The sequence below is a fragment of the Meles meles genome, chromosome X (assembly GCF_922984935.1).
Source record: "Meles meles chromosome X, mMelMel3.1 paternal haplotype, whole genome shotgun sequence".
Taxonomy (NCBI): Eukaryota; Metazoa; Chordata; class Mammalia; order Carnivora; family Mustelidae; genus Meles; species Meles meles.
In genome coordinates this window covers 70,977,561-70,997,149 of record NC_060087.1, presented here as the reverse complement: position 1 = coordinate 70,997,149, position 19,589 = coordinate 70,977,561, and the positions used below count along the sequence as shown (strand labels likewise).

General features: G+C 41.3%; 1 pseudogene; it reads left to right on the top strand.

Annotated features, from left to right (window-relative positions):
• Nucleotides 1-1,775: 1,775 nt before the first annotated feature.
• The window catches only part of LOC123934684, a 114,882-nt pseudogene continuing 97,068 nt past the window's right edge, over nt 1,776-19,589 (top strand).

The following is a 19,589-nucleotide window of genomic DNA, read 5'->3' as shown; positions in this document are numbered from 1 at the left end:
TCAGAGAGGGAGAAAACTAAATGCCCCCTCAAGGTCGACCCCACATTGGGAGGCACTCCTGGCAATGAACCCAGTGTCCGATGGGCTGCCTGACCCCTGCCCTCAACTTTGGCCCCCAGGGAGACTGTCACAGCATTGGCAGAATGGGCCTGCCATGCTCTTAGGCCCTAACCCTAACCCTAGGATGGAATATAGGCTTCTACCCCAGAAGCCTGGTCCCCAAGATCTCAGGACTGGGGACCTCTCAACTACACCCCAGGACTCTGCTTGCCACCCAGGAGGAAGTGGTATCCTTTGGAGCTGCCCAGAACCCTCGGAGCGGAGAAACCTTCATGCTTCCCCAAGGTCGTCCCCACATTGGGTGGCACCACTGGCGACGAACCCGGGGTTCCGAGGGCCGCCTACCCCCAACTTCAACACCAGATCCAAGAAGACTGCCTCAGTGCTAGCAGATTCAGCCTGCCATGTTCCTAGGCCCTAACACTAACCCTAGGCTGGGATACAGGCTTCCATCCCCAGAAGCCAGGCACTCAAGCCCTTAGGACTTGGGACCTCTGGGCTACACCCCAGGACTCCGCTTGCCACCCAGGAAGAAATGGTGCCTTTTGGGCCTGCGCAGAACCCTTGGAGCGGGAGAAATCTGCATATTCCCTGAGGCCACGCCCTCAGGTTCAGGGGCCTCTTGGCAACCACCAAGGTGTCTGAGGCACAGCGCGACCCCCGCCCTCAACTCAGCCCCCCAGGGAGCATGCCTCAGCACTGGCAGATTGGTGCTGCCATGGCCCTAGGCCCGAACCCAAAACCCAGGGGGAGTTCTCAGGCTTCTGTCCCCGGGTGCCTGATGCCCGAGCTCTGCCCAGTGTGGTCCCCAAAGCCCAAGCCCAGATGTCTTCCTGCCAACCACATGGAAACTATGCCACTTGGAGCTGCACAGAGCCCTGAGACCAGGAGAAAGCTGCATGCCGCCCTCAGAGTCCACCCCCACCTTCGTGGCCCCAGCGTGCCACCCACACGGAAAGTGATGGTCAGCCAGAGGCCCTCCCACGTCTCTGCCCTCAGAAAGCTCCCCTCAGCTGGGGCCCTCACAACGCCACGTGTCCCCGACCCCAGTATCCGGATGGTTGTCCCCACACACCTAGCCAGAAAGGGCTCTCTCCAGGGGGCGCCAGTGTGGCCCGAATCTTGGCGCATGGCCGGCCAATTCTCATGAGCTTTCTGCCCAAATGGAGATTGATTTGGGCACAAAGCTCATGAGACTTGGCCAGAAACCCCCAACCAACTCGTATCCAGCTGCACGGACTTTCAGCAGAGCCCCCTGGGCCTGACTCGAGGTCCCGCTTGGTCACATTCCAAACCCTACAAGAAAGGGATCTCAAAGCCTGGCACACACGTGGCCAAACCCTCTCTCTTCTCAGCCTTCTGGTGTGCAGTTCTCAATGCAGGCAGATCAAGCCTGCCATGCCCCTAGGCCCTGCCCTAAGCCTAGGTTGCATTATCAGGCTTCCTTCCTTAGAGGGCTGATCCCCAAGCCCTCCAGACTGGGGAGTCCTGACTCACTCACCAGGACTCTGTTTGCCACCCAGGAGGAACCTGTGCCTTTTGGAGCTGCGCTGAAACCTCAGAGTGGGAGAAAGAACTGTGCCCCCCCCCCCCCAGGCCACCTCCATCTTCCTCCCCACCAGGCCATCAAAATGGACAGTCATGCTCCTCTAGGGTTCCTCCCTCATCTCTTCCCTCAGAAAACTTCCTTCTGCTGGGGCCCTTACAGGAACCGCATGTCCCTCAAAGAGGTTCCTGGATTGTTACAATATGCACCTTGTCAGACAGAGCTCTTCCCTGGGGGCGTGAGTGTGGCCCGAATCGCTGCACATCACCCACCAATTCTCTCGAGTGCTCTGCCCAAGTGGATCTCAATTTTGGCAGAGAGCTCATGAGAATTGGCTGGAAACCACCCGCCAACTCCCTTTCAGCAGTGCGGACTTTCAGCGGAGCCTCCTGCAACTGGCCTAAGGTCCCTCGTGGTCGCAGTCTGAGCCCTGCAAGAAAGCAGTCTACAAGCCAGGCACATGCGTGACCAATCCCTCCCTCTACTCAGTCTTCTGTCTTGCTGATCTCAGGGCAGGCAGATCCCCACTGCCATGAACCTTGGCCTGAACCCTAACCCTGATTTAGGATATCAGCCTTCTGTCCACAGAGGCCTGTCCCCTAACCCCTCTGGACTGGGGACCTCTGAAACACATGCCAGGATTGAGCTTGCCACCCAGGAAGAAACCCTCCCATTTGGAGCTGTGTGTAACCCTCAGACCGGGAGAATGCTGCATACCCCTCTTTGGTTGCTCCTTTGTAACAACCTCTTTGTCTGACCTACCTCCTGACCCCCGTTCTCAACTCAGGCTCCCTCGAGCCCATATTTGTACCAGCAGATCAGAATTGCCATGCCCCTCGGCCCATAGCTTAGCCTTAGTTTGTTTGTACAGGCTTCCATCTTAAAGTCTTAGCCCTCTGGCCCACAAGATTGAATTCCCCTCACTGACACCCCCAGACTCTGCCCATCATTCAAGAGGAAACTGCTGTTTGGAGCTGCACAGAGCACTCCGAAGGGTAGAAACTTTATGCCTCCCAAGACTAACCCCAAATATATATATATATGTTTTGCTTTGTTTTTTTTTAAACATTTTATTTATTTATTTGACAGAGGGAGAGAGATCACAAGTAGGCAGAGGCAGACAGAGAGAGAAGAGGAAGCAGGCCCCCTGCTAAGCAGAGAGCCCAATGTGGAGCTCGATCCCAGGACCCTAAGATCATGACCTGAGCCAAAGGCAGAGGCTTTAACCCACTGAGCCACCCAGGTGTCCCTTGCTTTGGTTTTGGTTGCCATTTTTGGATGTAGAGTCTTCAATCAGGAAGAAATGGATTACCCTGCTTTTTCTACCCTGCAAGATTGTTCTCTCCACTCCTCCTTTCCTTTTGCTTTTCTTTTGGTTTTGTTCACATTTTTGTTGTGCTTTCCATCAGCTCTTTTTTTGGTCTATTTTATATTTTGCTTGGAACATGTTTGATATTTTGGGATCTGCTCACTCGCTCACCTATCTTTCTCTGGGCAAAATAACTAGAAGTAAGAAGTCACACAAAAAAAGAAGGAAGCAGAGCCAATATTCTCTGCCACAGAGTTAATCCATATGGATATAAATAAGATGTCAGAGACAGAATTTACAAGAGTTATAAACTTCATAGTTTGGAATGAAAAACTTAAATGACAATAGAGAATCTCTAAAAGCAGAAATGACATCCAATTATGCTGAACTTCAAAATGTTCTAACTGAGATACAGTGGAAATTGGATATTCTAATAGCAATGGTGAATGAGGTGGAAGAGAGAATACATGATCTAGAAGACAAGCTTATGGAAAGGAAGGAAGTTGAGGAAAAGAGAGAATTACAAATTTGAGACAATGAAGAAAGGCTTTAAGAATTTAATGAAGTCCTGAAAAGAAAAAAAAAAATGTCCATATTATTGGTGTGCCTGAGGGGGAAAACAGGGAGAGAGGGGACCAGAAGGTATATTTCAGCAAATGATAGCTGAAAACTTCCCTTATCTGGGGAAGGAAACAAGCATTCATATCCAAAAGGCAAAGAGGAACCCTTCCCAAAATCAACAAAAATAGATCAACACCCTGACATATAATAGTGAGGTTTGCAAATGTTAGAGTGAAAGAGACCATCTTGACAGCAGCTTGGGACAGGAGGTTCCTTACATAAAGAGGGAGGAGCATCAGAATAACATCAGACCTGCCTACAGAAACCTGGATGGCCAGGAAGGATTGGCATGATATATTCATAGTACTAAATGAGAAGAGAATGCAGCCAAGCATTCTTTATCCAGCTAGGCTGTCATTCAAAATAGAAGGAGAGATAAAGAGATAAAGAGCTTCCAGGATAGACAGAAACTGAAAGAATATGGGACCACCAACATATCTCTGCAAAAAATATTAAGGTGTATACTGTAAACAAAGAGAGAACGTCAAGGGTAACATAGACAAGAAAGAAGCAGTGACAATCTACAGAAACAGGGACTTTACAGGTCATACAGTGGCACTAAATTCATATCTTTCAATAGTTTCTCTGGCAAATGAGCTGAATGCTTCACTTCAATCAAAAGACACATGATATCAGATTGGATAAAATAGAAAGACCCATCTATCTGCTGTCTACAAGGACCCATTTTAGACCTAAAGACACCTCCAGACTGAAAATGAGGGGTTAGAGAAAAAATTATCATGCTAATGGATCTCAAAAGAAAGCTGGATTAGCAATCCTCATATCCGACAATTTAGATTTTAAACCAAAGACTGTAGTAAGAGATGTAGAGGTACACTATATCATATTAAAGGGTCTATCCAACAAGAAGATCTAACAATCATAAATATGTATGCCCTCAACATGATGTAATGCCAATTATATCAACCAATTAATAACCAAAGTAAAAAAAAAAAAACCACATTGATAGTAATATATTAGTAGAAGGGGACTTCAATATTCTACTCACACCAATGGACAGATCATCTAAGCTGAAAATCAACAAAGAAACAAAGGCTTTGAATGACACACTGGAGCAGATAGACTTCACAGATATACACAGAACATTCCATCCTAAAACAACAGAATACTCATTCTTCTTGCGTGCACATGGAATGTTCTCCAGAATAGATCACATGCTGGGTCACAAGTCAGACCTCGACTGATACCAAAGATTGATATTATTCCCTGCATATTTTCAGACCACAACATTTTGAAACTTGAACTCAATCACAAGAAGAAATTTGGAAGGAACTCAAACACTTAGTGGTTAAAGAGCATCCTGCTAAAGAATGAATGTGTCAACCAGGAAATTAAAGAAGAATTTAAACAATTCGTGGAAACTAATGAGAGTAAAAACATATAGATTCAAAATCTCTCCCCACACTGGGCTCCCTGTTCAGCGGGAAGACTGCTTCTCTCTCTCCCACTCTTGCTGGTTGTGTTCCCTCTCTCACTGTGTCTCTCTCTGTCAAATAAATAAATAAAATCTTTTAAAAAAAGAAAGTGGCACTTTCCTTTATTGTCCTAAATGTAAAAAAAAAACAAAAAAAAAAAAACAAAAACTGTTGAGATTTAGAAAACTAGACTAACAAAAACAGAATAGATAAAAAGGAGACTTATTGATATATGAACACATTGTGACAGAGGTGACACCTATATTGCAAGGGAAAAACATTATTTGTCAATTACTGATGTTTGTTTCCCTGGATATCCATATTGTAAAAAAAAAGAAAGAAAGAAAGAAAAAAAAAAAGAGAAAAAAGTGAATCCTGACTTCTATTTTGCACATACATAAAATTCTACCCCAAGTGGATTAACTAAGCATGCATTTATGAACTTACAGGTTGGCAATGAACTTGTAGAATACATATACCAATAGCTGTTTCAATGTCAGCTTCTCTACTAAACCTATTATCTGCATCACTTTTAGGTCTGTTTTTATTGATTGATTTTTCTCTTCACTGTGGGTTGTATTTTAGAGTACCATACTATTTTGATTACAAGAATTTTGTGATATATCTTGAAATCTGATAATGTGATACTTCCAGCTTTGTTCTTTCTCAGGATTGCTTTGGCTATTCAGGGTCTTCTGTGGTTCCATACAAATTTTAGTATTATTTGCTCTAGCTATGTGAAAACTGCTATTGGTATTTTGAAAAGTATTGCTTTGAATATGTAGATTAATTTGGGTAATATGCACTTTTAACAATATTTATTCTTCCAATCCATTAGCATGGACTATCTTTCTATTTGCATTTCACTTTCAATTTCTTTCATTGGTATTTTACAATTTTCAGAGTACTAATCTTTCACCTTTGGTTAAGTTTATTCCTAGGGATTTTATTTTTTGTACAATTATAAATGGCATCATTTTGTTAAATTTCTGTTTCTGCTACTTGATTATTCATGTATAGAAAAGTTACTGATTTCTGGGTATTAATTTTGTATCCTGGTGGTTTACTGAATTCATTTATTAGTTCCAGTAGTTTTTTGTGAAGTCTTTAGAATATCATGTCATCTGAAAAGAGTGAGAGTTTAACTTCTTTACCAGCATGGAGGCCTCTTATTTCTTTTTCTTGTCTGCTTGATTCTAGCACTATGTTGAATAAAGATAGCAAGAGTGAATATCCTTGTCTTGTTTCCGAACTTAGAAGAAAATCTGTTTTTCACCATTGAGTATGATGTTAGCTATGGGTTTTTCATATATGGTCTTTATTGAGAAAATTTTTTTCTCTCACTTGACTTTGTTGAGAGTTTTTATTGTGAATAGATGCTGAATGTCAATTTTTTTCTCTTTTTTATAAAAAAGTTTTTATTTAAAATCCAGTTATTGGGGCGCCTGGGTGGCTCAGGGGGTTAAGCCTCTGCCTTTGGCTCAGGTCATGATCTCAGGGTCCTGGGATAGAGTCCCACATCAGGCTCTCTGCTCAGCAGGGAGCCTGCTTCCTCCTCTCTCTCTCTCTGCTTGCCTCTCTGCCTACTTGTGATCTCTCTCTGTCAAATAAATAAAATCTTTAAAAAAATAATAAAATCCAGTTATCTAACACACAGTATATTAGCTTCATGTGTACTACAGGGATTCAACACTTCTATACAATATCCAGTGCTCATCACAGCAAATTCACTCCTTAATTCCCATCACCAATTGAACCCACCTCCCAACCCATCTCCCCTCTAGTGAGTATCAGTTTGTTCTCTATAGTTAAGAGAGTGTTTCTTGGTTTGTTTCTCTCTCTCGTTTTCCTCTTTGTTTTAATTCTTAAATCCCACATATGAGTGAAATCATATGGTATTTATCTTTCTTTGACTGACTTATTTTGCTTATCATAATACTCTCTAGCTCCAGTCACATTGTTGCAAAAGGCAAGATTGAATTCTTCTTGATGGCTGAGTAATATTCCATTATATATATAAAATCTCATTTGTTCTTTGGTGTTTTTATTTTTTTAGACTTTATTTAAATTCAAGTTAGTTAACATATAGTGTATTATTAGTTTCAGGGCTTAGGATTTAGATTAATCAGTTGCAAATAACACTCATGCTCATTAAATCAAATGCCTTCCTTAATGCCTATCACCCAATTACTCCATTCCCTTACCCACCTCCTTCAACCCACCTTCAATTTATTCCCTGTAGTTAAGTGTTTCTTGTGATTTGCCTCTCTCTCCCCTTTTTAATCTTATTTAATTTTTCCTTTCCTTCCCTGTGCTTATCAATTCTGTTTCTTAAATTTCACATACGAGTGAAATCATATGCTATTTGTCTTTCTCTGATTAACTTATTTCACTTAGTGTATTACATTGTAGTTCCATCCATGTTGTTGTAAATGACAAGATTTCATTCTTTTTTTTTCCCTTTTTATTAATTTTTTCAGCGTAACAGTATTCATTCTTTTTGCACAACACCCAGTGCTCCATGCAAAACGTGCCCTCCCCATCACCCACCACCTGTTCCCCCAACCTCCCACCCCTGACCCTTCAAAACCCTCAGGTTGTTTTTCAGAGTCCATAGTCTCTTATGGTTCGCCTCCCCTCCCCAATGTCCATAGCCCGCTCCCCCTCTCCCAATCCCACCTCCCGCCAGCAACCCCCAGTTTGTTTTGTGAGATTAAGAGTCATTTATGGTTTGTCTCCCTCCCAATCCCATCTTGTTTCATTTATTCTTCTCCTATCCCCCTACCCCCCCATGTTGCTTCTCCATGTCCTCATATCAGGGAGATCATATGATAGTTGTCTTTCTCCGATTGACTTATTTCACTAAGCATGATACGCTCTAGTTCCATCCACGTCGTCGCAAATGGCAAGATTTCATTTCTTTTGATGGCTGCATAGTATTCCATTGTGTATATATACCACATCTTCTTGATCCATTCATCTGTTGATGGACATCTAGGTTCTTTCCATAGTCTGGCTATTGTAGACATTGCTGCTATAAACATTCGGGTACACGTGCCCCTTCAGATCACTATGTTTGTATCTTTAGGGTAAATACCCAGTAGTGCAATTGCTGGGTCATAGGGTAGTTCTATTTTCAACATTTTGAGGAACTTCCATGCTGTTTTCCAGAGTGGTTGGACCAGCTTGCATTCCCACCAACAGTGGAGGAGGGTTCCCCTTTCTCCACATCCTCTCCAGCATCTGTCATTTCCTGACTTGTTAATTTTAGCCATTCTGACTGGTGTGAGGTGATATCTCATTGTGGTTTTGATTTGTATTTCCCTGATGCCGAGTGACGTGGAGCACTTTTTCATGTGTCTGTTGGCCATCTGGATGTCTTCTTTGCAGAAATGTCTGTTCATGTCCTCTGCCCATTTCTTGATTGGATTGTTTGTTCTTTGGGTGTTGAGTTTGCTAAGTTCCTTATAGAGTTTGGATACTAGCCCTTTATCTGATATGTCGTTTGCAAATATCTTCTCCCATTCTGTCAGCTGTCTTTTGGTTTTGTTAACTGTTTCCTTTGCTGTGCAAAAGCTTTTGATCTTGATGAAATCCCAATAGTTCATTTTCGCCCTTGCTTCCCTTGCCTTTGCCGTTGTTCCTAGGAAGATGTTGCTGCGGCTGAGGTCGAAGAGGTTGCTGCCTGCGTTCTCCTCAAGGATTTTGATGGATTCCTTTCTCACAGTGAGGTCCTTCATCCATTTGGAGTCTATTTTCGTGTGTGGTGTAAGGAAGTGGTCCAATTTCATTTTTCTGCATGTGGCTGTCCAATTTTCCCAGCACCATTTATTGAAGAGGCTGTCTTTTTTCCATTGGACATTCTTTCCTGCTTTGTCGAAGATTAGTTGACCATAGAGTTGAGGGTCGATTTCTGGGCTCTCTATTCTGTTCCACTGGTCTATGTGTCTGTTTTTGTGCCAGTACCATGCTGTCTTGATGATGACAGCTTTGTAATAGAGCTTGAAGTCCGGAATTGTGATGCCACCAACTTTGGCTTTGTTCTTCAATATTCCTTTGGCTATTCGAGGTCTTTTCTGGTTCCATATAAATTTTAGGATTATTTGTTCCATTTCTTTGAAAAAAATGGATGGTATTTTGATAGGGATTGCATTAAATGTGTAGATTGCTTTAGGTAGCATAGACATTTTCACAATATTTATTCTTCCAATCCAGGAGCATGGAACATTTTTCCATTTTTTTGTGTCTTCCTCAATTTCTTTCATGAGTACTTTATAATTTTCTGTGTATAGATTCTTAGTCTCTTTGGTTAGGTTTATTCCTAGGTATCTTATAGTTTTGGGTACAATTGTGAATGGGATTGACTCCTTAATTTCTCTTTCTTCAGTCTTGTTGTTGGTGTACAGAAATGCAACTGATTTCTGTGCATTGATTTTATATCCTGACACTTTACTGAATTCCTGTACAAGTTCTAGCAGTTTTGGAGTGGAGTCTTTTGGGTTTTCCACATATAGTATCATATCATCTGCGAAGAGTGATAGTTTGACTTCTTCTTTACCAATTTGGATGCCTTTAATTTCTTTTTGTTGTCTGATTGCTGAGGCTAGGACTTCTAATACTATGTTGAATAGCAGTGGTGATAATGGACATCCCTGCCGTGTTCCTGACCTTAATGGAAAAGCTTTCAGTTTTTCTCCATTGAGAATGATATTTGCGGTGGGTTTTTCATAGATGGCTTTGATAATATTGAGGTATGTGCCCTCTATCCCTACACTTTGAAGAGTTTTGATCAGGAAGGGATGCTGTACTTTGTCAAATGCTTTTTCAGCATCTATTGAGAGTATCATATGGTTCTTGTTCTTTCTTTTATTAATGTGTTCTATCACATTGATTGATTTGCGGATGTTGAACCAACCCTGCAGCCCTGGAATAAATCCCACTTGATCGTGGTGAATAATCCTTTTAATGTACTGTTGAATCCTATTGGCTAGTATTTTGGCGAGAATTTTTGCGTCTGTGTTCATCAAGGATATTGGTCTGTAGTTCTCTTTTTTGGTGGGATCCTTGTCTGGTTTTGGGATCAAGGTGATGCTGGCCTCATAGAATGAGTTTGGAAGTTTTCCTTCCATTTCTATTTTTTGGAACAGTTTCAGGAGAATAGGAATGAGTTCTTCTTTAAATGTTTGGTAGAATTCCCCTGGGAAGCCGTCTGGCCCTGGGCTTTTGTTTGTTTGGAGATTTTTGATGACTGTTTCAATCTCCTTACTGGTTATGGGCCTGTTCAGGTTTTCTATTTCTTCCTGGTTCAGTTGTGGTAGTTTATATGTCTCTAGGAATGCATCCATTTCTTCCAGATTGGCCAATTTGTTGGCGTAGAGTTGCTCATAGTATGTTCTTATAATTGTCTGTATTTCTTTGGTGTTAGTTGTGATCTCTCCTTTTTCATTCATGATTTTATTGATTTGGTTCCTTTCTCTTTTCTTTTTGATGAGTCTGGCCAGGGGTTTATCAATCCTATTGATTCTTTCAAAGAACCAGCTCCTAGTTTCATTGATTTTTTCTATTGTTTTTTTGGTTTCTATTTCATTGATTTCTGCTCTGATCTTTATGATTTCTCTTCTCCTGCTGGGTTTAGGGTTTCTTTCTTGTTCTTTCTCCAGCTCCTTTACGCGTAGGGTTAGGTTGTGTACTTGAGACCTTTCTTGTTTCTTGAGAAAGGCTTGTACCGCTATATATTTTCCTCTCAGGACTGCCTTTGCTGTGTCCCACAGATTTTGAACTGTTGTGTTTTCATTATCATTTGTTTCCATGAATTTTTTCAATTCTTTAATTTCCTGGTTAGCCCATTCATTCTTTAGAAGGATGCTGTTTAGTCTCCATGTATTTGGGTTCTTTCCAGCTTTCGTCTTGTGATTGAGTTCTAGCTTCAGAGCATTGTGGTCTGAAAATATGCAGGGAATAATCCTAATCTTTTGATACCGGTTGAGACCTGATTTGTGACCCAGGATGTGATCTATTCTGGAGAAGGTTCCATGTGCACTAGAGAAGAATGTGTATTCTGTTGCTTTGGGATGAAATGTTCTGAATAGATCTGTGATGTCCATCTGGTCCAGTGTGTCATTTAAGGCCTTTATTTCCTTGTTGATCTTTTGCTTGGATGATCTGTCCATTTCAGTGAGGGGAGTGTTAAAGTCCCCTACTATTATTGTATTATTATTGATGTGTTTCTTTGATTTTGTTATTAATTGGTTGATATAGTTGGCTGCTCCCACGTTAGGGGCATAGATATTTAAAATTGTTAGATCTTCTTGTTGGACAGACCCTTTGAGTAGGATATAGTGTCCTTCCTCATCTCTTATTATAGTCTTTGGCTTAAAATCTAATTGATCTGATATAAGGATTGCCACCCCAGCTTTCTTCTGATGCCCATTAGCATGGTAAATTGTTTTCCACCCCCTCACTTTAAATCTGGAGGTGTCTTCGCGTCTAAAATGAGTTTCTTGTAGGCAACATACTGATGGGTTTTGTTTTTTTATCCATTCTGATACCCTGTGTCTTTTGATTGGGGCATTTAGCCCATTAACATTCAGGGTAACTATTGAGAGATATGAATTTAGTGCCATTAGTAGCCTGTAAGGTGACTGTTACTGTATATTGTCTCTGTACCTTTCTGATCTACTACTTTTAGGCTCTCTCTTTGCTTAGAGGACCCCTTTCAATATTTCCTGGAGGTCTGGTTTGGTGTTTGCAAATTCTTTCAGTTTTTGTTTGTCCTGGAAGCTTTTGATCTCTCCTTCTATTTTCAATGATAGCCTAGCTGGATAGAGTATTCTTGGCTGCATGTTTTTCTCGTTGAGTGCTCTGAATATATCATGCCAGCTCTTTCTGGCCTGCCAGGTCTCTGTGGATAAGTCTGCCGCCAATCTAATATTTTTACCATTGTATGTTACTGATTTCTTTTCTCGGGCTGCTTTCAGGATTTTCTCTTTGTCACTAAGACTTGTAAATTTTACTATTAGGTGACGGGGTGTGGACCTATTCTTGTTGACTTTGAGGGGGGTTCTCTGCATCTCCTGGATTTTAATGCTTGTTCCCTTTGCCATATTAGGGAAATTCTCTCCAATGATTCTCTCCAATAGACCCTCTGCTCCCCTCTCTGTTTCTTCTTCTTCTGGAATCCCAATTATTTTAATGTTGTTTCGTCTTATGGTGTCACTTATCTCTCGAATTCTCCCCTCATGGTCCAGTAGCTGTTTGTCCCTCTTTTGCTCGGCTTCCTTATTCTCTGTCATTTGGTCTTCTATATCACTAATTCTTTCTTCTGCCTCATTGATCCTAGCAGTGAGAGCCTCCATTTTTGATTGCACCTCATTAATAGCTTTTTTGATTTCAACTTGGTTAGACTTCAGTTCTTTAATTTCTCCAGAAAGGGCTTTAATATCTCCAGAGAGGGTTTCTCTAATATCTTCCATGCCTTTTTCGAGCCCGGCTAGAATGTTCAGAATCGTCATTCTGAACTCTTGATCTGACATAGTACCAATGTCTGTGTTGATTAGGTCCCTAGCCTTCGGTACTGTCTCTTGTTCTTTTGTTTGTGGTGATTTTTTCCGCCTTGTCATTTTGTCCAGATAAGAGGATATGAAGGAGCAAATAAACTACAAATAGGGTGGCAAAGACCCCGGAAAAATGCGCTGTAACCAAATCAGAAGAGACCCCAAATTGGGGGGGGGAAGGGGATAAAAAACAGGTTCTGAAAAAAAAAGAAAAAAAAATTTAAAAAATAAAACAAATAAAAAATATAAAAAAGAAAGAAAAAATATATATATTTAGATGAACTAGTCAAAAAACGTTAAAAAAGAAAAGGGTAAAAGTTTTTAAAAAAATTTAGCAGAAGAAGAAAAAAGAAAAAAGAAAAAAAAATTGAAAAAAGAAAAAAAATAAAAAATTGAAAAAAGAAAAAAAAAATTGAAGTAGCCGCAAGACTAAAGAATCATGGGGAGAAAGCCATGAGTTCCGTGCTTTGCTTTCTCCTCCTCTGGAATTGCTCTGCTGTCTTAGGAATTGAATCTGCTTTCTCCTTGATAGATGACCTTCGTCCTGGCTGGATATTTTGTTGATCTTCTGGGGGAGGGGCCTGTTGTAGTGACTCTCAAGTGTCTTTGCCCGAGGCGGGATTGCACCGCCCTTACCGGCGGCCGGACTAAGTAATCGGCTCGGGTTTGCTTTTGGGAGCTTCTGTTCCCTGAACGCTTTCCGTAGAGTTCCGGAGGATGGGAATGAAAATGGCGGCCTCCCAGTCTCCGGCCCGGAGGAGCCGAGAGCCTGGGGCCCCACTCCTCAGTGCGCCCCCAGAGGACAGCACCCAATCACTCCCGTATCCCCAGCCTCTAGCCACGCTCCGAGCTCACCCAGCCCGCGACCAGTTCAAGGTAACCCCGAGCTGAGAGTTCAGTCCTCGGCTCTGTCTTTGCAGCCGGTTTCTCCGTTCTAATACCTGCGAGCTCTCCGACACTCCGACACCCCCGATCCTTCTGTGACCTTGCGGGGCCTGGGGCCACGCTGGCCCCGCGTGGGCTTCACCCCGGTTTAGCCCCTGGAGCAATGTCCCTCAGTGGAACAGACTTTTAAAAGTCCTGATTTTGTGCTCCGTTCCTCCGCCGCTTGCCGGGAGCCGGCCCCTCCCCCCGCGGTCTATCTTCCCGTCGTTTTAGATTCACTTCTCCGCCAGTCCTACCTTTCAGAAAGTGGTTGATTTTCTGTTTCTAGAGTTGCTGTTCTTCTTCTCTTCGCTCTCCCGTTGGATTTGTAGGTGTTTGCAATGTTTAGATAAGCTATCGAGCTGATCTCCTGTTACCTGATGTAGTCTCAGGCTGCTACTTCTCCGCCATCTTGACTCTTCTTGATTTCATTCTTTTTGATGGCTGAGTAGTATTCCATTATGTGTGTGTGTGTGTGTGTGTGTGTGCATGCATGTTTGTGTGTGTGTGTGTTTGCATACACACACACATGTCACATCTTCTTTATCCATTTCTAGTCCATAGACATCAGGGTTCTTTCTATATTTTGACTATTATGGACATTGCTGCTATAAATGTGAGGTTGCATGTGCAACTTCAGATCACTATTTTTGTATCCTCTGGGTAAATACCTAGAAGGGCAAATGATGTAATGAGCACTGGGTATTACATAAGACTGATGAATCACTGACCTCCACCTCTGAAACTATATATTATTCATTGAATTATGTGTTAATTAATTGAATTCAAATGGTCATCATGCACTGAAACAAAGCTCTCAGACACCAATGTGAGCTGTCGTGCAGGGCTGCCTCTGCAAGGGAGAGTAGCATCAGCTGAATTATGCATGTAGCTTTTATTTGTATTGTTTTATCAGAAAACCAAGGAAAGTTGTATCACAGCATGGGGAAGGAACACAAAGAGATGGCGATTATCTTGAAGCTGAAAACAGGCCTTCACCCTCCCCTACACTCAGGCTTTCAGGGAGACAGTCAGGGGATAAGGGGGGACTAGGATGTTTGTGCTAGTCATCACCGAAGGCAGTAAGGGGAGTGGAGGGTTACTTTCTTTCATGGCTCCTAATCTATGCCCTGCCCCAGGAGATGATGGGATCCTGTTTGTACCAGGCTATTGGGTTCAGTAGCCCAAGAACAGGAATGCTGCTGACATTTCAGCTGCTTCCACAATCACCCTTAGGGTTTACAATATATTTTCTAAGAATAACTCTACAGGTCCCTCTTTTTGTTTATTGGGATTTGTAGGTGGGCTATTGAAAGGGATGGAGAGGATCTGTGTGGTCACTACAAGTGTGTATAGGGTCCTACAGGCAGAACAGCAGGAGTGGCTTGCCTTGATGACTATGATGAAAAAGAAAACCAGCAAAAATGGTACAGCCATGTAAAACAAAGAGGGGAGATTGAGAAAACCAGTTTTTTTGGATTGAGCCAGGTAGTAATGTCATTTAGAGTATTAATGGCAGCTTGTTGACTTTTCTGTTGGAGTTCCTGTATTTGTAAATCTTGCCATATCTTATGTAAACACCCCAGGAGGTAACTGAAACATTACCCATAATTACCTAGAGCTGAAGGAGGACAAGGGGGGGGTGGATGGGAAGGCCTATTAAACTACAACTGCTGTAATAGCTCTTTTGACCAAAATATATCCATAGCCTTTTTAAGATTACTTGTCAATTACAAATACAAATCTTAAATATCTTCTACACAAATATTAGTAAAAAAACAATTAGTCATTGGAGTGGGTAAATTTAACTTGTTCCATCTGCTGGAGACACCATTTGAATTCAACTGTTTTTAAAATATATATAAACTAATTTTGTATTGTATCTGATTCATGACAAAAATTTTTTAATAGAAGCTATAAGGTCTCTGTGTCTGTGTCTGTTTTTATATATGTCCATGGCTGTGTGTTATGTAAATGTGATTTTTCTCTACCTCTGAATGGTGTTGCCAAATTAATTTATATTAAAAGTTTTATTAAATTGGCTTAAGAAAAATAAGTGCTCATCAACTTAAATATTTCTAAACTCTAAGAAATATAGTAGAAACTGATCCAGTGATTTTCAAGTGTACATGATGTAGGATAACTTTCAATAAATAAAAGATAGTTATGTTTGTTGGCTTAATTAAAATGGCTTTAGAGTTATCAGTGATGGGTCCATGGTCAAAGGAGCGAGACTGATAAAAAGTGAAGGTCAAGCAAAACTTTATTTCATGCCAAGCATCAAGAATCAAACCGACGGATTGGGGCCACCTCTTACAGAGAGGCGACCCCTCCCAGCCTTACAGACTAACTTTTAAAGGGCAATGGCCATGTGGTTGAGCCTAGCCACACACAGGTGGCCAGTGAGATTGCAACACACAGAGAAAGTTGCAATCATGCTAGGTCACACATGAGTGGTCAATTGAATTACAATTCACCCTATAGTAGATATTTGAGCTAGCTTATCACCTTGGTCAGAATTGGTGCCCAAAAGGCACCCAAAAGGCAGGGCCCACACTCCTTGTTAGCTAGGGAGCCAGTATGCATGTTCCATGGATTGGATGTCTCCACCTGGCCTGACTCGCCCTTGTATTTGGGCTCTGTTACCTGGGACTGGTCAACCATATTTTACTAGTTTCCTGGACTTGCTTTTAAGTAAATCCTCTTGGTGAGGTGGCGGGGTCAGTTTAAGTTTTACTGCATAAACAATAAAATGGCTGTTCAACCGAGATGGAGCTGCTCTGGCTAAACAGGCCCTTGCAATCAGCATTAAACATAAAACAGACATACAATTTATATTCCACTTGAGTTTATTAGTCAAATAAGCTTATTTTATCAGTTACAAAGTTTGTCATGATGACTAGCTACATTAATGTCTTATGACATTTTTATAACTAATATAAATTTAATTGTTAAGAATCAATAAATTAAATTTAAATGAGGTAAAAGTTTTTAAGTGAACTTTTCAACATCAATTATGTTTTGTGATATGTCTACTTTTTTTTTAAAGATTTTATTTATTTACCTGACTGAGATAATATGGAGGCAGAGAGGCAGGCAGAGAGAGAGAGGGAGGAAGCAGGCTTCCTGCTGAGCAGAGAGCCTGAAGCGGGGCTCAATCCCAGGATCCTGAGATCATGACCTGAGACGAAGGCAGAGACTTTAACCCACTGAGCCACCCAGGAGTCCCTGTGATATGTCTACTTAAATAGTTTTGTCACTAGCTAGACTCTGAGACCTGACCTTCACTGCCTGCTTGTACTCATTGATTGACTTTTGTCACACATTTTCCCTTAAGCTCTTCTGATGAAGTTTTAGAATATAGATGAGGTTCGGTGGGGTGAGGTCCAGAGCCGGTGACTAGGAAAGAATTCTTAAGACATCTTTGGTACAAAATGGTGGCTTATTAAAGCACGGGTACAGGACCTGTGGGCAGAAAGAGCTGCTGCACCAGGGTTGTGAGGGGTGGCAGGTTATGTACCATGGAGTTGGGAGGAGGGAAGTAAAAATAACTTTCATATGCTAAAGAGGACCTACAAGATGCAGGATACCAGAGGCCTTGCCATTGCCAAGGTCGTCTTGCCCTCTAGCAAGGTATTAACATTAAGATGGGTGGGAGATTCCTAAAGAATGTCACATATGTTCCACCCAGGAGTCGGGGTGGGGGAAGGTTGGAGGGTGTCAGCTTTTGCTTTGTCCTCAGCCAGCCTTCTGTTCCCTCATCACTTCTTTCCAGCTTCTTTCTTTCTTTTTTTTTTTTTTTTAAGATTCTGTTTTTTTTTCTTTGAGCAGAGGTGGGGGAGAGGGAGGGAGAGGGAAAAGCAGTGCAAGCCCTGAGTGCATCCCCACATGGGGTTCAATCTTAGGACCTGAGACAAAACCACTGAGTCACAAGCTCAACCAACTGAGCCATCCAGGCTCCCCTCCAGCTTATCTCATAACTCAAGCAAATGAAAACTGAAATCAACCCTCTAGCAACAGCAATTGCCCTGACAAGATCTCGAGCCAACCCATACCACCCAGACCAGTTTGAGAGTAATCCCCATCTTGGCCCTGCACAGATGGACGATAGAATGACCTCTAGAATGACAGTCAACCATCTTCACCTCAGTAAAACACTAAAATCTCTGCACAAGGAGGAGCACAAACTCATCCACATAACATACAATATGTGTATAAGCATGTTTTGTTAAGGTGGATGCAGAGCCTTATGCCCAGCTCTACATACCATGACAAGGCTTCCTTATCTAACTATTCATTCTAACCCTAAAAAGAAAAGAAATCATTCATCCCTTGCTTGGGAATACATGGCTTTAGAAGTTATTCCCCATTAACTTCTTATTTGCTGCAAATAATGTTTACTTTGCATGACAACTCTGCCTAGTGTATCTGTGACTTACCAAGGAGAAAACTCATGGTGGTTTGGTTACAGTTTTCCATATCTCTTCAGTATCTTATACCCTTAGAGTTTTTCTAAATTAAGTTAAATGATAGAAATTACTTGATTATCTAGATTATTTTTAAATAAGATTATATACTGAAATATTAATTACTGAACATAGTTTTATTGACATCCAGCTTATTACAGAGAAATTAAGGATATTTGAGTGTGTTAGAGAATATGTCCAATACTATGTTAAAATTACAGTAAAAAACTATAGTAAAAACTCTAGAAGTTATGAAATGTATTCATAAATATTTCAATCTACAGAAGCTGACATAACAGAGAGATCACAGTTTATAAATGTTTATGACTTTTTGTTTTAACATTGCTGGTTCTTTAAAATTTGGGGTTTATTTCCAGATTTAGGGAAACCTCTTCTCTTAAGCTATCTATTACTTACCACAATTTGGCAAAATATATCTTTGGGAACAAAATTGAAAGAATTTTTTTTTTTTTTGTCCATATGGATACTGATCGCTCTAGAATTTGAACTTTCAGTGAGTGTTTTTATTTTCATGGTAATATAGGTACTTGCATGAATTCAATAAGAATCTCTTCTTGTAATAGGACATAATTGGAAACATTGACTCTATTACTGAGTCACTGGCTAGAATGTCATATCTGGGAGAAATATGCATGAACTCAGATATGACTATAAGGTTGACTTTATGATGCCAATAAATCCCTTTGGAAAAATTGGCCCAGTACCTTGCTGCCAGGGTTCTCAGCAGTCTTACTATGTGAGTAAGAAGGGGCACTTCCTGGCAGACCCTGAAACCTCAGGATATTTTAGGGACCCGAGGAAGCTAGGAACTTACCCAAACCCAGAGATGAAGCAGACAAAGTCTGATAGCAAATATTTGGTTTGTTATTATCAAGAGGTTTTTAAGAGTCCACTCTGACATTCCTTGTGAAAACATCCAGCAAAGCAGACTTAAAAGAACCTATATAGTCAATCACTATTCTTGCTTAAGTTATGTAAATAATCAAGCTAAGTTTAATGAAATTAGATTTATTTTGCCATCAAATCAGTCTTACTTTGATTATCTCTGGAAATGTATAGAAGGAAAAATAAGTTTCAATAAAAAGCTATAGTATATCTTTGTGGATATCAGATTCTATCCCTCTTAACAGTCTTTGAAATTCTGTTGCTTGCCTGTAAACTGGACTGGATGGTGAATTGTAGTTTTCTGTAGTAGCTGGCTACAAATCTCGAAACTAATGTTTCTAATTTTTCTCCTATCCTTCTGACTTGGTACTATTAAGAATGTCACCTTTTTCCTGAAGCTATGCAAGCTAAAGTTGGAAAATTAATAGGGACTTCAGAGAAAATGATGTGGGGAACAAAGGCAGAATGAGATGAGGGTAAAATTAAATCTTATAACCTGTAGCCCATTGACAAATATTTGAGATCGGCAGGTTAAAAGATTCCTCCAGGATCCTGAGTGTTCTTTAACATATGGAAGTGTTTTTTGAACTTCCCTTATCTTTATTTCTCCCAACCCCAAAGCATATAATCAGTTGCTCCTCACAATTCCAGGGCAGCAGGGAGAAGCAGCCAGCAGCAGGGAGCAGTAGGCAGCAGAAGGCAGCAGTGTCTTGCAGCTCTTTCTGACCATGGGTCTTGTCCCCATGCTTTAGTAAAATCACCATTTTG